At 41.5% G+C, this 19,620-nt stretch overlaps 1 long non-coding RNA gene across 1 annotated transcript; it reads left to right on the forward strand.

Moving 5' to 3' along the window:
* The first annotated feature begins 17,268 nt into the window (after positions 1-17,268).
* On the forward strand, positions 17,269-19,348 carry LOC110940281. The gene is made up of 3 exons (XR_002592964.2): positions 17,269-18,794; positions 18,868-18,947; positions 19,082-19,348. It is a non-coding gene; the product is annotated as an uncharacterized LOC110940281 (long non-coding RNA).
* The last annotated feature ends 272 nt before the right edge of the window (positions 19,349-19,620 follow it).

Below are 19,620 nucleotides of genomic sequence, written 5' to 3' on the forward strand. Positions count from 1 at the left end.
AACTAGAAGTATTATGCTTGGTTAGAAATACTATGCATGATTTTTAGGAAGATTGTGAAGTTTTGACTATGTGTGTTAAACCCTATGTATGATACTTGCTAACATGCTTAAATGGTTATGGAATAATGGTTTAAGGATGTTTAGGGCCAACCGAGTTATGTTAATGCCACTAAGTGTATGTTTTACTTGTTCTTGCATATTAATCTTGTTAGAAATAGGTGATTTTCGGTCCAAAAATGTGTGATTATGTTAACATGAAAACCCTAGGAAAAACTATGAACTTGATGAACTTGTTGAAGATAGTTTGAAGATTTTAAAATGGTAATGTTTGATCTATTGTTGTATATGGTCAAAATTAGGAAAAGTGTTTGTAGAAACCTTATTGGCTGTTTCCAAATATGGGTCTGATTTCATATGTACAATTTGGACTGTCTTTTCTGCATCATCACGTGTATATGAAAGTGACAGATTACGACTCGCAACGACAGCATTCCGACTCGCAACGACGGCATTACGACTCGAAACCACACGGTTGCGACTCGCAACCAAAGCATGACAAGTCGAAACCACGAGATTTCGACTCGAGACTACGACGGTTGCGACTCGCAACCAACACGTGACAACTCGAGACCACGATTGCGACTCGCAACCATAACGTGACAAGCCGAGACCACCTGGTTGCGACTCGAGACCAGCTGGTTGCGAGTGGGCTGTCCATTTTGGTTATTGGGCCATTTTGTGTTAACTTGGGCTATCTGTTACAATAACCCAATGACTGTTTACCTGTATGTATGTTACGTGCCTATATGTGCTTTTACGTGAATGCTTGTACACCGAACCTGACCTATACCGGTAACCATGTTAGGACGTGGTGACCAACGTGATTGACAAGTAACCTAAACCTACCGAGCAACCCAAGGTGAGTTCACAACTTAAAAGCATGCGTCCCGGTGGTTTGGGACACGAGACTAACAACCCTATCCCCTGGTAAAAAGGGGATACCATTTGCATACCTTCCCTAGTTATTGGGAACAAAACTTACTTTTCCTTCCCGGGTATTGGGAAACCTTTTGGTTAATTACTGTTTATACGGATTGCAACTAACGGCACTAAACGAAACTCTATCACTCAAGTCCCTACTACAAATACCGATTAGTCGCCGGGTTAGGCGAGCGGGTTATTAGTTGATAGCGCTATTTAGGTGTTTACCAGCCTCACACCGTGCCCTGGTTTGGGACGGGCGTGAACTAATGTACTCAGAAATCCGTCAATGATGATAGAACATTGACATCGGGGCATCCTGCGGATACGCAACGGTTACCTAGTGTTCGGTATTGGAAAAACAGTTTAGTCGCTAACTTTTGGGGTAGCTCCCCAGGGCATGTATAAACGGATAAATTAACCGGTGAAACAAAGTTTTTGGGTAATTAAAACTGGACAACTAGTGAACTCACTCAGCATTATTGTTGACCCCTTACTGCATGCTTTGCAGGTAACCAGTGACGAAGGAGCTTGCAGCTTGGGAACGTGTAGTGTCTGTTCACCCCTGTGTTGGGTGTTACCTCATTTTGAATCATGAACTTGTTTTAAACTACCTTACTTATGCTTCCGCTACTTAGTACTGTTTTGAACCAAAACTTTAAACTCTGAACTTAATATTTGATAAGCTTACGAATAGTAAGTATTACTTTTGTTATCAACTAAAGTATTCAGTATAATTGGTGGCTGGATCCTGGTCAGTCACGCCCCCGAAGCGGGTGTTATCCGCAGGTGGATTTTGGGGGTGTGACAGATTGGTATCAGAGCCATTGGTTATAGTGAACTTGGTTTTAAAAAGGGGAAAATCTTTTTGGAGAAAACCAGACTATAACCTGTGACTCGCGACGACACTACACTCCAAGTGCAAGGCTCGACACATTTGACCTCATAGCTCGGACCAGTGTTTACTTGTTTACTTTATGTTTCCTGTTATGCTATACGTACTAGTGTGCCTAACTAGATAGATACACCTCTCTCTTCTATCTCATTCTCGCTACACTACGGCATCACACTCATACTGTGTTTTCTGGTTATGAAGACAATGAGTGGACGCGGAAGAGGAAACATCAACATGACGCAGGCTCAGTTCACTAACCTGCTCAACACAGTGGCTGCGGCTTTTGCAGCTCACCCCTTTAGGTAAGCTCGTTGTTTTAGGATGTTTAGATCCTACCGCCACATCGACTTTTCGCCTCTAAACCTATACGCTTCGCTTCTCACGAACAGGTCAGCATGCACCTGCGCAACCACCAGTGTGTACTTTCAAAACTTTCATGGATTGCAAGCCTCTCCCTTTCAACGGCACGGAGGGTGCCATAGGTCTTCTGCATTGGATTGAGAAAATTGAAGCTGTTTTTGCTGTTTGCGAGTGTCCCCCTGCGAACTGGGTGAAGTTTGCTACTGCTACGCTTGAAGGAAGCGCGCTTTCTTGGTGGAAGGCGCAGATTCAGATGTTTGGGTTGGAAACTGCAAATGCGACGGCATGGGAGGATTTCAAGGATATGATTAAGGATGAATACTGTCACCGAGATGACATCCACAAGCTTGAGAATGAGTACTATGAGCTCAAGATGGTTGGGTCAGAGATTGAAACCTACACCAAGTTGTCCAACGACTATGCTGCTCTTTGCCCAAACATGTCTCGACCAATGTATCGACGAATCGAACTGTACATCAAGGGTTTGGCTCCTGAAATTCGAAGCCATGTCACTACAGCCAACCACACTACCATTCAGCCGATTGTTCGACTTGCTCACAAACTTACTGATCAGGCCGTAGAAGAGGGCCGGTTGCCCAAGAGGATCAATGCTACTGTCGGAACTTCTAGTGACAACAAGCGTAAGTGGGAAGGAAGTCAAAGCAAGGATGCTAACCCCACTCAGGCCCCAGCACAGCAAAGGAAAACCGAAAACAACAAGGGCGCTCAACAACAGGGTGGCTATCGTGGAAACCACCCCAAGTGCAACAAGTGCAATCGACATCACAGCGGGCAGTGTGTGAAGGGCCAGTGTCAGCGATGTAACAAAATGGGGCATGAGGCCAAGGATTGTAGAAGTCAGTTCCCAGCTAGACAGAACCAGCAACAACCTCAACAGCAACAGCAGCAGGGAAACAACCGGGCATGTTTTAAGTGTGGAGCTGAGGGGCACTTTAAGAAGGATTGCCCTGAACTGAATCAGAATCGCAACAATAATCAGGGAGCTGGGAACAACAATCAGAACAACAATGCTGGGAATGGTGCTAGAGGAAGAGCTTTCGTGATTGGAGCTGGTGAAGCAAGGAATGACCCCAATGTCGTGGCGGGTAAGTTCCTACTCGATGATCGTTATGTTTCTGTGTTATTTGATTCCGGTGCCGATGCTAGTTATGTATCCCTACGTATTAGTAAGAAGCTTAAGCGTCCGCTTTCGTTACTAAGTTCTCCTCACCTCGTCGAGTTAGCTAATGGTAGAAACATCGAGGCCTCACATGTTGTCAAAAGCTGCAAACTAGAGTTGTCTGGTCAGACATTTAGTATCGATCTTTTCCCTGTTACTCTTGGAAGCTTCGACGTCGTTATTGGTATGGATTGGTTATCCAAGCATCGCGCTGAGATCCTCTGTCAAGAGAAAGCAGTTCGTATTCCTCGCCGTTCTGGCAAACCCCTCATTGTACAAGGTGGCAAAAGTGGAGAAATCTCCGGCATTATCTCGTTCTTGAAGGCCCAGAAGTGTTTACGGAAAGGGCACACCGCTATCTTGGCACTTGTCACCAACACGCAGGAAAAGGAAAAGAGGATTGAAGACTTTCCAGTAGTGCGTGACTACCCCGAGGTATTTCCTGAGGAATTACCTGGACTCCCTCCCCATCGTCAGGTCGAATTCCAAATCGAGCTAGCTCCCGGAGCAGCGCCTATAGCTCGTGCACCTTATCGATTAGCCCCCGCAGAATTGAAGGAACTCTCGGCACAACTACAGGAACTTTTGGATAAAGGATTTATCCGTCCTAGTTCATCACCCTGGGGAGCACCGGTACTCTTTGTTAAGAAGAAGGATGGCACGTTCCGAATGTGCATAGACTATCGTGAGTTGAACAAGGTTACCATCAAGAATCGTTACCCTCTCCCGCGCATCGACGATTTGTTTGATCAACTGCAAGGATCGAGCTACTATTCTAAGATTGATCTGCGATCAGGCTACCATCAGTTAAGGGTCCGTAATGAAGACATTTCCAAAACTGCATTCAGAACTCGTTATGGTCATTATGAATTCCTCGTTATGCCCTTTGGAATGACCAACGCCCCTGCAGTGTTCATGGATCTTATGAACCGAGTATGCAAACCCTACCTCGACAAGTTCGTGATTGTGTTTATAGACGACATCTTGATCTACTCGAAAAGTCAGGAAGAGCATGAACAGCACCTACGCCTTATCCTCGAACTCCTTCGCAATGAGCAACTGTATGCCAAGTTCTCGAAATGCGACTTCTGGCTTCGAGAAGTCCATTTCCTTGGGCACGTGGTTAACAAGGATGGAATCCACGTCGACCCAGCTAAGATCGACTCTATAAAGAATTGGCCTACCCCTAAGACTCCGACTGAAGTTCGCCAATTTTTGGGATTGGCAGGTTACTACCGCAGATTCATTCAGGGATTCTCAAAGATTGCACAACCCCTCACTACGCTCACTCAGAAAGGCATCACCTACAAGTGGAATGAAGCACAGGAATCTGCTTTTCAGAGGCTTAAGGATAACCTCTGCAGTGCTCCTATTCTCTCGTTACCTGAAGGCACTGACGACTTTGTGGTCTACTGCGATGCGTCTATTCATGGACTCGGTTGCGTGTTGATGCAACGCGAGAAAGTTATTGCCTATGCATCCCGACAACTCAAGACACACGAAAGGAACTACACAACGCATGATTTGGAACTGGGAGCAGTGATATTTGCGCTTAAGATATGGAGACATTACCTGTACGGTACCAAGTGCACCATTTACACCGATCACAGGAGTCTCGAGCATATCTTTAAGCAGAAAGAATTAAACATGCGACAACGCCGGTGGGTTGAACTTTTGAATGATTATGAATGCGCCATCAAGTATCATCCGGGCAAGGCCAATGTTGTGGCAGACGCCCTCAGCCGGAAAGACACTGTACCAAAGCGCGTGCGAGCATTACAACTTACCATCCAGTCTAGTCTCCCTACCCAGATTCAAAATGCTCAGATTGAAGCTCTGAAACCGGAAAACATCAGGGCTGAGTCCCTGCGAGGATCGAGACAACAACTAGAACAGAAAGAAGACGGCGCCTACTATGTGGCAGGGCGCATTTGGGTCCCACTTTACGGAGATCTACGAGAGCTTGTGATGGACGAAGCCCATAGGTCCCGTTATTCAGTACATCCTGGTGCAGATAAGATGTACCACGACTTGAAAACCACATACTGGTGGCCTGGCATGAAAGCCCACATAGCAGCCTATGTTGGCAAGTGTTTGACCTGTGCAAGAGTCAAGATCGAGTATCAGAAACCAGCAGGCCTACTACAGCAACCCGAAATCCCGAAATGGAAATGGGAACAGATTTCCATGGATTTTGTTACAGGGCTACCTAGATCTCAACGCGGGAATGATACTATTTGGGTGATAGTAGATCGTTTGACTAAGTCTGCACACTTTCTGGCCATTAAGGAAACAGACAAGTTTTCTACCTTGGCAGAAATCTATTTGAAGGAAGTAGTCTCCAGGCACGGGGTGCCAACTTCTATTATTTCCGACCGAGACGCTCGTTTTACTTCCGAGTTGTGGCAAGCTATGCACAAATCCTTTGGCTCACGTTTGGACATGAGCACCGCTTATCACCCGCAAACGGATGGGCAGTCTGAACGCACCATCCAAACCCTGGAAGACATGCTTAGAGCATGTGTGATCGATTTTGGCAAGAACTGGGAGAAGCATCTACCGTTGGTGGAATTCTCCTACAACAACAGCTACCACACTAGCATTCAGGCGGCACCTTTTGAGGCATTGTACGGTCGTAAATGCCGATCACCTCTCTGCTGGGCGGAAGTCGGTGACAGTCAACTCACAGGCCCAGAGTTAGTGGTAGATACAACTGAAAAGATTTCACAGATCAGGCAACGCATGGCGGCAGCTCGTGACCGTCAGAAAAGCTACGCTGATAAGCGTAGGAAACCTTTAGAATTCCAGGTCGGGGACCGGGTTCTACTTAAAGTCTCACCCTGGAAGGGTGTGGTCCGTTTCGGTAAACGGGGCAAGCTGAATCCACGGTATGTTGGACCATTCGAAATTACCGAGAAAATCGGTAAGGTTGCTTATAGATTAAACCTGCCTGCAGAGCTGAGTGCAGTGCACAACGTTTTTCACGTATCTAACCTGAAGAAGTGTTTGTCGGATGAAACACTTGTAATTCCTTTTAAGGAACTGACTATTGATGAACAGCTACACTTTACTGAGGAACCGATTGAGATCACGGATCGAGAAATCAAAACCCTCAAACGTAGCCAGATACCCCTTGTACGAGTTCGTTGGAACTCACGGCGCGGCCCAGAGTTTACCTGGGAGCGGGAGGACCAGATGAAGTCCAAGTATCCCCAGTTATTCCCAAACGAAAACCCCAGCACTGAAGCTACAGCCGAATTTCGGGACGAAATTCCAAACTAACGGGGGGATGATGTGACACCCCGTTGAAACACGCTAGCTTGGCAGTGGCTGCTTCAACTTTCGGGACGAAAGTTCTTAAAACTTGGGGATAATGTGACGCTCGAGGTTTTTCCGAACGATCACCTTGTAATATTTTGTGTGTATATATATATTATTAAATGGAAACGTGATTTTTGCATGATATGTGTGATATGTATGTATTATGTATATATTTATATGAGAGCCGAAACCACGACCCGAGACCATGACTCGCAACCGGGCGGTTGCGAGTGGGCCTCTTGGTTTCGAGTGGCCCTTGGGCCGTAACCGGTTTGGGCCGAAACCCCCAAGCCCAACCCGAAACACCCCATATATATATCCCACCTCCTCCTCATTTCCTTCATTTGTTACACCAAACAAACACACACCTCTTCTATTTTCTCTCAACTAAAAAACCCCAAGCCAACAACATCCAAACTCTTCCAAACTTTCGGTTCAAGCTCAAGGATCTCGGACGAGGAAACTCGGTCAAGACCAAATTCGGACACTCCATCTTCTCGGTTCTCTTTTCTTTGTTTTCGGCTCCTCCTTTCATAACCGGTTAGTGTTATCTTTGTGTATCTTTTGTGTATAAGATTTATGTTGGTTAAATGAACTAGAAGTATTATGCTTGGTTAGAAATACTATGCATGATTTTTAGGAAGATTGTGAAGTTTTGACTATGTGTGTTAAACCCTATGTATGATACTTGCTAACATGCTTAAATGGTTATGGAATAATGGTTTAAGGATGTTTAGGGCCAACCGAGTTATGTTAATGCCACTAAGTGTATGTTTTACTTGTTCTTGCATATTAATCTTGTTAGAAATAGGTGATTTTCGGTCCAAAAATGTGTGATTATGTTAACATGAAAACCCTAGGAAAAACTATGAACTTGATGAACTTGTTGAAGATAGTTTGAAGATTTTAAAATGGTAATGTTTGATCTATTGTTGTATATGGTCAAAATTAGGAAAAGTGTTTGTAGAAACCTTATTGGCTGTTTCCAAATATGGGTCTGATTTCATATGTACAATTTGGACTGTCTTTTCTGCATCATCACGTGTATATGAAAGTGACAGATTACGACTCGCAACGACAGCATTCCGACTCGCAACGACGGCATTACGACTCGAAACCACACGGTTGCGACTCGCAACCAAAGCATGACAAGTCGAAACCACGAGATTTCGACTCGAGACTACGACGGTTGCGACTCGCAACCAACACGTGACAACTCGAGACCACGATTGCGACTCGCAACCATAACGTGACAAGCCGAGACCACCTGGTTGCGACTCGAGACCAGCTGGTTGCGAGTGGGCTGTCCATTTTGGTTATTGGGCCATTTTGTGTTAACTTGGGCTATCTGTTACAATAACCCAATGACTGTTTACCTGTATGTATGTTACGTGCCTATATGTGCTTTTACGTGAATGCTTGTACACCGAACCTGACCTATACCGGTAACCATGTTAGGACGTGGTGACCAACGTGATTGACAAGTAACCTAAACCTACCGAGCAACCCAAGGTGAGTTCACAACTTAAAAGCATGCGTCCCGGTGGTTTGGGACACGAGACTAACAACCCTATCCCCTGGTAAAAAGGGGATACCATTTGCATACCTTCCCTAGTTATTGGGAACAAAACTTACTTTTCCTTCCCGGGTATTGGGAAACCTTTTGGTTAATTACTGTTTATACGGATTGCAACTAACGGCACTAAACGAAACTCTATCACTCAAGTCCCTACTACAAATACCGATTAGTCGCCGGGTTAGGCGAGCGGGTTATTAGTTGATAGCGCTATTTAGGTGTTTACCAGCCTCACACCGTGCCCTGGTTTGGGACGGGCGTGAACTAATGTACTCAGAAATCCGTCAATGATGATAGAACATTGACATCGGGGCATCCTGCGGATACGCAACGGTTACCTAGTGTTCGGTATTGGAAAAACAGTTTAGTCGCTAACTTTTGGGGTAGCTCCCCAGGGCATGTATAAACGGATAAATTAACCGGTGAAACAAAGTTTTTGGGTAATTAAAACTGGACAACTAGTGAACTCACTCAGCATTATTGTTGACCCCTTACTGCATGCTTTGCAGGTAACCAGTGACGAAGGAGCTTGCAGCTTGGGAACGTGTAGTGTCTGTTCACCCCTGTGTTGGGTGTTACCTCATTTTGAATCATGAACTTGTTTTAAACTACCTTACTTATGCTTCCGCTACTTAGTACTGTTTTGAACCAAAACTTTAAACTCTGAACTTAATATTTGATAAGCTTACGAATAGTAAGTATTACTTTTGTTATCAACTAAAGTATTCAGTATAATTGGTGGCTGGATCCTGGTCAGTCACGCCCCCGAAGCGGGTGTTATCCGCAGGTGGATTTTGGGGGTGTGACACGTTGGTCACGGCCACGTTGATCACGGCTGGCTCTCTCCAGGCCATCACTCCGTGGGCCACCACTCCGAGTTCTGGCTCTGATACCAATGTTACATACCAAATGGGAGAACACAACCCAAAAGACTAGTCTGGTGGGTGAGAGAGCCCATTTGGTATATAAACCCCACATCAGTTGCTCATACAACCGATGTGGGACAAGTCCCATACCTTGCAATGGTATTAGTCCATAACAGTTAGCTTATTTCTTTTTTGACTCGGAGTAACCTTTTCTGTTTTCACCTGGAGTATGTATATTTTTTCTATATGTACTTTTTGTATAGCTAAAACGTTAAGAACTCTTGCTATAATTTTGGCTTACCCCTTTTTACTACTTTTTTTAACGGTAAATTTGGATCACTAACGGACCACTGAAGTATCATTGTGCTACCAACGGAACCACCCGATCATATCCATCTCCATTAGGCATAATGCCCATACACCAATTCAGGAGAAAACTCAATAAATATGAAAAACCCCCTTATGAGAATCGAACACATGACCTATTAGTCCCAAAGCCTTATTCCACTCCAAAGATACAACTAGGCTAAAAAGCCATGGACACCCTTCTTACTACTAATGATCATTCGATCAAGCCTAAGCGAAAAAGAAAAAAATGGCTTTTTGTATATCGAGAAAGGTATTCAATTTAAACGAGATTCAATATTAGAACGTTTTTTTTAACGGCAAAGTTGGATCATTGACAAACCACTAGCGAAACCACATGATCATATCCATCTCCACTAGGCAATAATGTTTATACACCAATTCAGGAGGAAACCCAATAAATTTGGGAAAAAAACCCCTTTTGGGGAATCGAACCCGTGACCTAATAGTCATAAGCCTTATCTCACCACCAAAATGCTCTATAATGACACAGACAGAACATTTGTTGTTTTAAAATGAGTTTTTATTAACGAGTTAAACAAAGGCCAAGTTTTTATTATAACAATTTTTTTTCTGATTTTAAACAAAGGCCGTAGAAAGGAAAAGCGTAATTAATGGAATATAGAGGGGCAAAATTGTCAAGAGACAAATATATAATGTAGATAGAGTCGTTCCAGAATCAGCAAATTGGGGGATGACTGTTATTGCTCAGACGGAGGAATGAGGTTCCGGCGAGACAGATTTGGAGTTATTTTAAAGGGTGGTTGCCTCTGTCTTGCCACTATATGAATACTATTTATTACATTCATATTGAACCAGTGATTTCATCCAAAATCAACCCAACAACCCTTTTTCTGGTCCAACTGTTTCTGTATATGCTTCTTCCTTCTTTTTCTTCTTCTTCTTCTTGATAGTCATCGCTTCTATGGCGGTGGAGGTGGTGGTGGTTATTGTTGTTGTTGTTGTTATTCTGGCAGTGGCATTATTATTTATTAAGTTTGTTTCAAGGCTATGATGATTGAGCAAAATTAAAGGGACATTGAAGATCCGACCCGCATCTTGGCGGGGCAAAATCCAGATGGCATAGTGAAGAAGAATTTGACATTCTCTCACCATGCAACTGTGTATTTTGCAGCCATGGCGTAACTCAGTTTCTTCTTTGTCCCCATCCCCCAATTACAGATCTGAGCCTATCTCCTTGCATTTAATTTATTTTCTATTGAAATATGATTTTTTTTAATCCAGACTCTTACACCAGTGAGTTTTGTGTTTGTTTATTTTGCTAAATTCATTATCAATTAACGAATTAAATCTCACCGCCCCGTGAAACCCTAATTTTTTATACTATTAGGTAGTTTTTTTGAAAAAGATCTGGTTTTAAGTTGAATTTTCAATAATATGTTTTTATAATGATAGTGATATTATGTTAATCTAATTTTTAAACAAGTAAATTGGATACATTTTTGTCTCACAAATTATAACACCACTGTTTAGACTTTATTGAAAGTTTAATTTACTTTTATAAAATTTTGAATGAATTATAAAACGTGCAGTCTTATTAAGAACATATCAATTTGTTTTATAAATGAATCTTTTATTACAGAGTGTCTCCCGAACTTAGGTGTTTGGAGGTTTTGTCTTTGCCAATAAACTACCCACCCCATTGATTTTTAAAACTTGAGTTAATCGCCCTTCACATCTTCGGGCACAACAAGAACATGTCAACTAGCCACGATGTTCCTTTCAATACAAAGGCAAAAGTCATGATATTCTTACGTTAATAAGCCCCATGAAGACCGATTTGACCACCATAGGAATATCATCGCTTTTGCTTTGTCTTGAATGGAAGTTTTATTAGTGGCGGACTCGGGAGATATTTTCAAGGGGTGCGATTGAGATTTTTCCAAGGGGTGTGTCCACCCCTGAGTTTTGTTCCAATCGTGACCATCTCTCCCGGGTTGTTGACGTTATTTGGAATTTTAGTACCGAGAGTCCATTGAAGGTAGTTTCTCGAGATGTCAAGTTTGACGTATTTGATTTTTGAAAGGTTTTGACATTGTATATGAATTGGTGTCCAAAAGTTGCTTTGTCTTGAGACAATAGTGGGAGATCAATGTTCATAATCAATTATAGCTACCGATGTCTTGCTAGTGTTTCACGGTGGCGGATACAGAGGTGGCAATTGTGCTTGATAGCGTGGCTTAAACAGGATTCCATTGAGAACCCTGATTCATTAATTGATTATGAACATTGATATACACACAATGAAGACCAAGGAGTCATTCTACATTTACAACAAATATTAATTGATTATGCTTCATCTATTTCATGAAGCGGTGAACATTTTAAAATTTTGTAGAACTTAAACCAATTTATTCTAACAAAAATCTATTAAATTAATGTATTCTAGAATATCCATAGTTCTAAACAATATATGATAGGGGAATATAAAGTAGTAGAGATGGAAATATATGATTTAAAAAACGAGATGAGTGAGACAGTGAGAAGAACTGGTGCAAAAGTTGATTTTGAGGTGTTTTACCGAAAAATAGGTATCGGTATCAAATACTCATCCCTAGTTATATGTCATAGTCCAGTAAGGGTGTGCAGGGAGGACTTCCGCACAGGGCCCGTGATTTTAAGGGGCACGTGTTTTTTTTTAAACTGATAGATATGTTAATAAATAGAAATCGAATCAAACAATATACATAAAAAGATCTTTGGTGCAGTGGCGCGCGTGTTTTGATTACTTCTTTGGGCCTGGTGAGACCCGGGTTCGTGTCCCTTGATTCACTTCTTTTTTATTGAGTTTCATTTAACAGTTTCCAATAATTGCACACAACTGGTCTCTGCACTTAAAAGTTCTAAATAATTACCAAATCAGTCCCTTCAATTAGGAAATTAATTTAATCTAAAATATATAACTAGGTTAGTTATTTCTTTTGTAATTATTAACGGGACTAACAAGTTTCATTCATAAAATTAATATTTTAAACCCGAAAAAACTAGTTATAGTAATTTCTAAATACGCGACATCTAATATAAATAAAAAAAGTTCGTTTAGGATCCGGTTTTCAAAACGGATGGGTATAGGAGATCCGTTTTTGGCGGATGTTACACATTGTTTATCGAATAATACAATTTTGTCATTTTCGTAAATGCCTTGTTTATCGTTAAGATATAAGGTCACATTTTTTTGACCTCGAACAGGGTATATGAATTCTCGGAGACGCCACTGGTTTGGACGGCTTAAAAATCCAATGGAAAACACAGTAAAAAGTGGTGTAAAATATTCATATTCAATATCTACAAAACCCAACAGCGGCAATAGTGCTTGCCTTCTATTGGGTTAAATAGGCGGCAGGGAGAATAATGCCAGGGGCAACTACCTGGCACTCCCCTATTGGTCCAACAAATTTACGATTTTATGCCCCTTTAAATTTACGATTTTGCCATCAGTTCAAAGTTATGTTTTTGCCCCCACTTAAAAATAAATTTACGCTTTTACTCTCAGCTAAAAATTTCAATTTTGCCACCGGTTAAAAATTACGACTTTGCCCCGTTTCAGTTCACAGTTTTGTCATTAGTTTTTTTCCCTTATGATTACGATTTTGCTATCAGTTCAAAGTTATGTTTTTACCCCCACTTAAAAATAAATTAACGCTTTTGCTCCCAGCTAAAAATTCCAATTTTGCCCTCGGTTCAAATTACGATTTTGCCCCATATATAAATTTATAGTTTTGCCATTATTTTTTTTTCTCACAGCAAAGTTACGATTTTGCCCTCAACTTGTATTTACATTTTCTCCATCGTTTTTGTTTGTTTTCCTGGTGAAACTACAATTTTGCCCCCAATGTAAAATTACAGTCGTGCCGACAGATTCCTGGCACTCCCCCATTGGTCCATTTAATTTACGATTTGAGTAAATTACAAGTTTTGTCCTTTATGTTTACACCAAATTACAGGCGGTGTCTTTTACCTTTAAAATTGACGAATTTTGTACTTAATGTTTCAAAATCTTGCATGGTATGTCCTTTGAGCCTAACCCACTTTTTTTTTTTTTGTTAAATTTGGTCATGTGTCATACACATGAGGGCATTCTTGTCATTTAACCATTCCAGGGCTTATTATGTAAATAATATATAGATATGGATTGTTTTGTAAAAATAAATTTTTAGCTCTTACTTCTTCTGCACTCTCTCTTTCTCACTCTAACTTTCTCTCCCTCTTTCTTCTCTCTCTCTCTAAGCTCTTCAGGTTCTCTCTCTAAAAAAACCACTGCCGGAGTGGTGGGTTTAGCGGTGGTGGGAGATGTACGGTGGTCGGTGGTGAATTGTGGTGGGTTTAGCGGTGGTGGAGGCGTACGGTGGTGGGTGGGTGCGATGGTGATGATGGGTGGCGGTGAAGGAGGTGTACGGTGGTGGGTTATGGATGACGAAGGTTAGGTCATGGGGAGGAGGAGCCAGTGCATAAACCCTTTCACCATTAATCTCCCACAATGATAAACAAAACTTCAACTGTTTTATCATCATCATCGTTGTCACTTTTGTGTGTTTATGGGGAGGAGGATCCAGTGCATCAAAACATGAAGATATAGGGATCTATGAGCTCAACAATGGCCACTTCTCCCTAAAATGCACCAATTGGGGTACTGCCATTATCTCTGTTTTTCTTCCTGACAAGAATGGTACACACACTAAATCACAAACAAAACCCTCATTCAACACAACAACAAGAAGATTTGGCTACAGAAGATTTGGCTTAGGTAACATTCAAACCCTAACAGATGAACTAGTTCTTGACATTTTAGGGCTTTTAGAAGCCACCCCATTTGGGGATTTTGTCAACTGTAAGCAAATCTTTGTTTTGTAATCATGAACCTATTTGGAGGAATCTTTTGTTGGATAATTATGATGATGGGTTTTTGTTTAAAGGGTCTTGGAAATCCACTTTTTTTTTCAAACAATTATCCTAAAATCAGTCCTAGTGATTTGGGGATTTTTTGTTTAATATGGATCGAATCGGGACTGATATTAATATTCCCAAAATGGATCGAATCGGGACTGATATTCAGCCCAAAATGTTATGTATATGAAAGAAATTGGGACTGGTATTCACTATCCAATAATCGATGCATATTCTATCATAAAATCAGTCCTAGTGATTTGGGGATTTTTTGTTTGAGATTGGGATTATGTTGATGGTGATGTTGGAGACGGTGGAGTGGTGATGGTGGGTCAGGCGATGGTGGAGATAGTGGGTGATCGGCGGCAGGTGAGGGTGAGAGGTGGTGGTGGTCGGCGGCAGGTGAGGGTGGGAGGTGGTGGCGGCAGGTGATGGTAAGTGGTGGGTCTACAACTTTTGAAGATGGTGGGATGTTTATTTTAAAGTTAATTACATAAATTTCCCTAAAAACAAAATTACAAAAATGCCCTCATGTGCCTTGCACATGATCAGATTTAACAAAAAAACTTAACTGTGTTTGTCCTAAAGGACATAACGTGCAGGATTTTGAAACGTTAAGGACAAAACTCATCAATTTTAAAGGTAAAGGACAGCGCCTGAAATTTGGGACAAACATAAAGGACAAAACTTGTAATTTACTCTTACGATTTTATCTCTGAACTAAAATTATGATTTCGGCCTCAGTTAAAAATTACGTTTTCCCAATCGTTTTAGTTTTTTTTAGCAAAAGTAGAAAACATTTTTTTAGGTTTGGTTGACTCGATTTAATTTTTTTCCATGTCAAGGAGCCACCTAACACTCGCTCATTAGTACTGAAAAATTACACTTTTGCCCCGATCCGAAAAATAACGTTTTAGTTTTTTTTTCCTAGAAAAATTATAGTATTGTTTTTTTAATTGATTGATAATTATTCGCCTATCGCCCCGCAAAGTGGGCGGGGCATCGACTAGTTAAACACAAAAGCTAGTTGAAAATGGCGGTTATGATAGACGTGCATGTGCACCCTCTAAGCAAAGCATACTATGCATACATCCACCCTGATGACAATAGATAACGCGGTTATGGGTGATAACGCGGTTATGGGTGAAACTGGTGACAATGATATGGAGGAAGGGCTATATGTTTGTAAAAAACAAAACTAGTGATCCATGATAGTAAGCAAAACTACTGATTTTTTAATTATTTTCCGAGAAAAATGCCCGGATAGTCCCTGTGGTTTCGTATTTTTTCACATATAGTCCCCAACTTTCTAAAATTACCTGAATAGTCCCCAACTTTTCATTTTTTGTTCCCGGATAGTCCCTGGGTCTAACTTCAGTTTGTTTTCTCTGTTAAGTGGGTGTGAAATGACAAAAATACCCTTTCCTTTAAAAGGCCAAACCACAGGGACTATCCGGGCATCTTCTTCATTTTTAGAGAAAAACCCCACCACCACACTTCATCTTCAACCTCCACCCACCATCACCCTTCTCCACCCTCCACCATCACCACTACAGTCACTTGAACTGCCATAATCCTACCATCAACAATATCGCCTGAAACATCACATGTCCGGTTTTGTCAAAACAATCAATCAAACACATGTACACACCTGCTGACCGAGCTGCTGCCGCCGTTGTTCTTGTCGCCGACGTCGACTCCTCCGGCCGGTGCTATGTATGAGTCACTGTTCCTTGCATCATAACCCGAAGCCAAAACTCGAATTCGAAGAGGACCACCATCACTCCGTTTCCTCATCTGCTACCACTGCTATGATCGTGAACCAGAGCTCCACCTGAAACACACCGGTTCCGAACCGCTGACCCGCATCTCGAACCCAGAACCACCGTCACCGTTACTGCCGCCGGTTCTCCTTCATCAGTATCAATCATCATCTCCAATCAATGGCAAGCACGATCATCTTCAGTAATAATCATCATCATCATCTCCGACAGATAAACGGCCGGAGCCGAGAGAGATCGAGAGGGAGGATGAGGGTGTTGTGCGACTGGTGTGTTTGTAGGTAGGGTTTTAAGTGAGGGGTGGGGGTTTGCAGGTGGGTGTGTGTGACCGGAGCCACTGTGCAGCCATCGGTGTGATGCCAAAATCTTCATCGATCAGAGAGAGGAGAACGAGAGTAGCAGAGATTTGGGAGGGGAAGAAGTGTCAGTTGGAGTCGCTGGAGTCCGGTTCGTCACCGGAGAGTCTCATCGGAGAGGGAGGAGTGAGATATGTGTTTGTGCGGCGGAAACTTTGTACGGTTTAGGCCATATTGTTGATGGTAGGATTATGGCAGTTCAGGTGACTGTGGTGGTGATGGTGGAGGGTGGAGGAGGGTGGTGGTGGGTGGAGGTTGAAGCTGAAGTGTGGTGGTGGGGTTTTTCTCTAAAAATGAAGAAGATGCCTGGATAGTCCCTGTGGTTTGGCCTTTTAAAGGAAAGGGTATTTTTGTCATTTCACACCCACTTAACAGAGAAAACAAACTGAAGTTAGACCTAGGGACTATCCGGGAACAAAAAATGAAAAGTTGGGGACTATTCAGGTAATTTTAGAAAGTTGGGGACTATAGGTGAAAAATGCGAAACCACAGGGACTATCCGGGCATTTTTCTCTTTTTTTTTTCCACATGTTAAATTTAATTAATATAGTAAATATTATTATTTACATATATACTTATAATATATTAATAAAAAGTAGTATATAAGCGAAGCTCGGACTCGAGCTCATTTACCAAATTAGCTTGTTTTTAGGTTCGATCTCGAGCTAAGGGAAGCTAGGCTCGTTTCGAGTTTTTTTTAGCCGAGCCAACTTGCTTGCACCCCTAGGCTAACATGATGCGGATGACACGTGGCGAAAAAAGCCATTTATGGTAAGAATTGCTATTAAAAATACAACTTGTATTTACTACTTAGAAAAAATAAAAATTTTTGGGCTAAAAGTACAAAATTAAGTAGTTTTGGGTTAAAAAGGTAATATCAATTTTTTTAAAAAAAAGCCCTTATGCATCAACTTGTTGCAAATTTAGACTATGTAAATAATAGTAAAATTCAGTTTTTAAATCCAAAAGACAGTAAATTCAGTTTAATATATGATGCCCATATATTATGAAGCCCAAAACCATTGATCAACACACCCTCCACAGTATGAAGCCCAAACCCACATTTGTAACTTGTAAGAAAAACCAAATGGCATTTCACAGACCAAAAGCAAACCAAAAATTGGGGATCTGATGCTCGGAAAATCAAATGAGGCTCCGGCGAGAGAGAGAGACGGGGAGTTTTTAAGGGTAGTTGCCCCTTTCTTGCCATAACATGATCTGATCGGATCGTGTTGAGCCAGTGAGTTTGACCCCCATTTTTGCATAAAATCAACAACCCTTGGAAGACAGGACAAGAAAGCATGATAATATGATGGATAGATCATAGTCACTTGATAGAACCCCACTCTTTCTCTTTCTCTCTCTACATATATATTCCTGTTTGTGTGTGTGACTGTGAGTGAATGCTCTTCTACGGGGGTTGTTTGGCCTAGCTTTTTTAACAAAGCTTATAGCTTTTTTTACAAAATAAGCTTTTTTACAATTACGATATGTTGGACGGTGATATACGAGGGCGATGATAGTGATTTCTGTATGGATTTTTATCCGAGCATCGTAATCGGGCATAGGGTTAAATTTGGCCCGTATCTTGGCGAGGCAACCCGGATGGTATGTGAAATGCAACCGGTATTGTAGCCATGGCGGTGTCCTATCCCTTTGCTCGACTTCAAATTACAGATCTGAGCCTCAATTTCTTCATTTGAATCATCGAATGTTTTCTTTTTCTTTTTCTTTTTTTTTAAATCATAGATTTTAGTGGATACGCATATTTGAGAGAAAAATGCCCGGATAGTCCCTGTGGTTTCGCAATTTTTCACCTATAGTCCCCAACTTTTTAAAATTACCTGAATAGTCCCCAACTTTTCATTTTTTGTTCCCGGATAGTCCATATGTCTAACTTCAGTTTGTTTTCTCTGTTAAGTGGGTGTGAAATGACAAAAATACCCTTTCCTTTAAAAGGCCAAACCACAGGGACTATCCGGACATCTTCTACATTTTTAGAGAAAAACCCCACCACCACACTTTCCGGCGAAATTAATTTCCGGCGATTTTAAATCTTGAACGCGAGTTATTCCGGCACCGCCGCCTTTCCGGTGAACTGACTTCGACCACAAATACACACATCTTTGAACAAAACAGGAAAACATTTACATTACAAGGACTAAAAAAATTTATTGTTTCAAAGAACCTTCAAGTAGGCGATACAGGTGACAGTGGTATAAAAATTGCAAGTTCGAGTGTAATATTTGGATATTAAACCACAAGTAATTTCTTTTTCAGTTACATTTTACAAAAGACAGTCGAATGAAACAATTATAGTGGATGTAAAAAAGACTTACGGTGAGACATCACCTCATCAGGTACACTACATGCCTCAATTTTATTTGTATATGTAACGTTACGATACCAATATATGCATCAAATCTTGAATTTCCACAGACCCCAGACTCGTCGTTATCTGGATGATTTATTGTTGCACTGAACATCGTTGCAGGCATGAATCGGCAGTGGAAAGTCACAAGTTAATCTCGGTGGATGAATATTATTGTTGAGGGGTTGCTGCTTTATCTTTTCTTAAATTTGAATTTTGATATAGTGTTCTGTTGCCGCAGCTGCAATTATAGTTGTAAACTTTAAAATGTTGTTGTGGTAGATAGGCACACCATACATTATGCTGTCTTTTATTCAAGGCTTAGACAAGGTGAACTTTTGGCATGAATGTGTGTATGTTGAATATTAATTTGATCTTATGATGTGTTACTATCTGGTGGGTGTGGGTTTCTTTAATAGATGCATCTTTGTTAACTTTGCCTTGGACTCTCTGAGGAGCGTTTCAACTTCTAACCAATATGTCTTTGGAGCTCTAATCGATGAATTTAAAAGACGAAAAAGTTCGCCGGAAAGTGTGGTGGTGGGGTTTTTCTCTAAAAATGTAGAAGATGCCCGAATAGTCCCTGTGGTTTGGCCTTTTAAAAGAAAGGGTATTTTTGTCATTTCACACCCACTTAACAGAGAAAACAAACTGAAGTTAGA

The sequence above is a fragment of the Helianthus annuus genome, chromosome 5 (assembly GCF_002127325.2).
Source record: "Helianthus annuus cultivar XRQ/B chromosome 5, HanXRQr2.0-SUNRISE, whole genome shotgun sequence".
NCBI classification, from domain to species: Eukaryota; Viridiplantae; Streptophyta; class Magnoliopsida; order Asterales; family Asteraceae; genus Helianthus; species Helianthus annuus.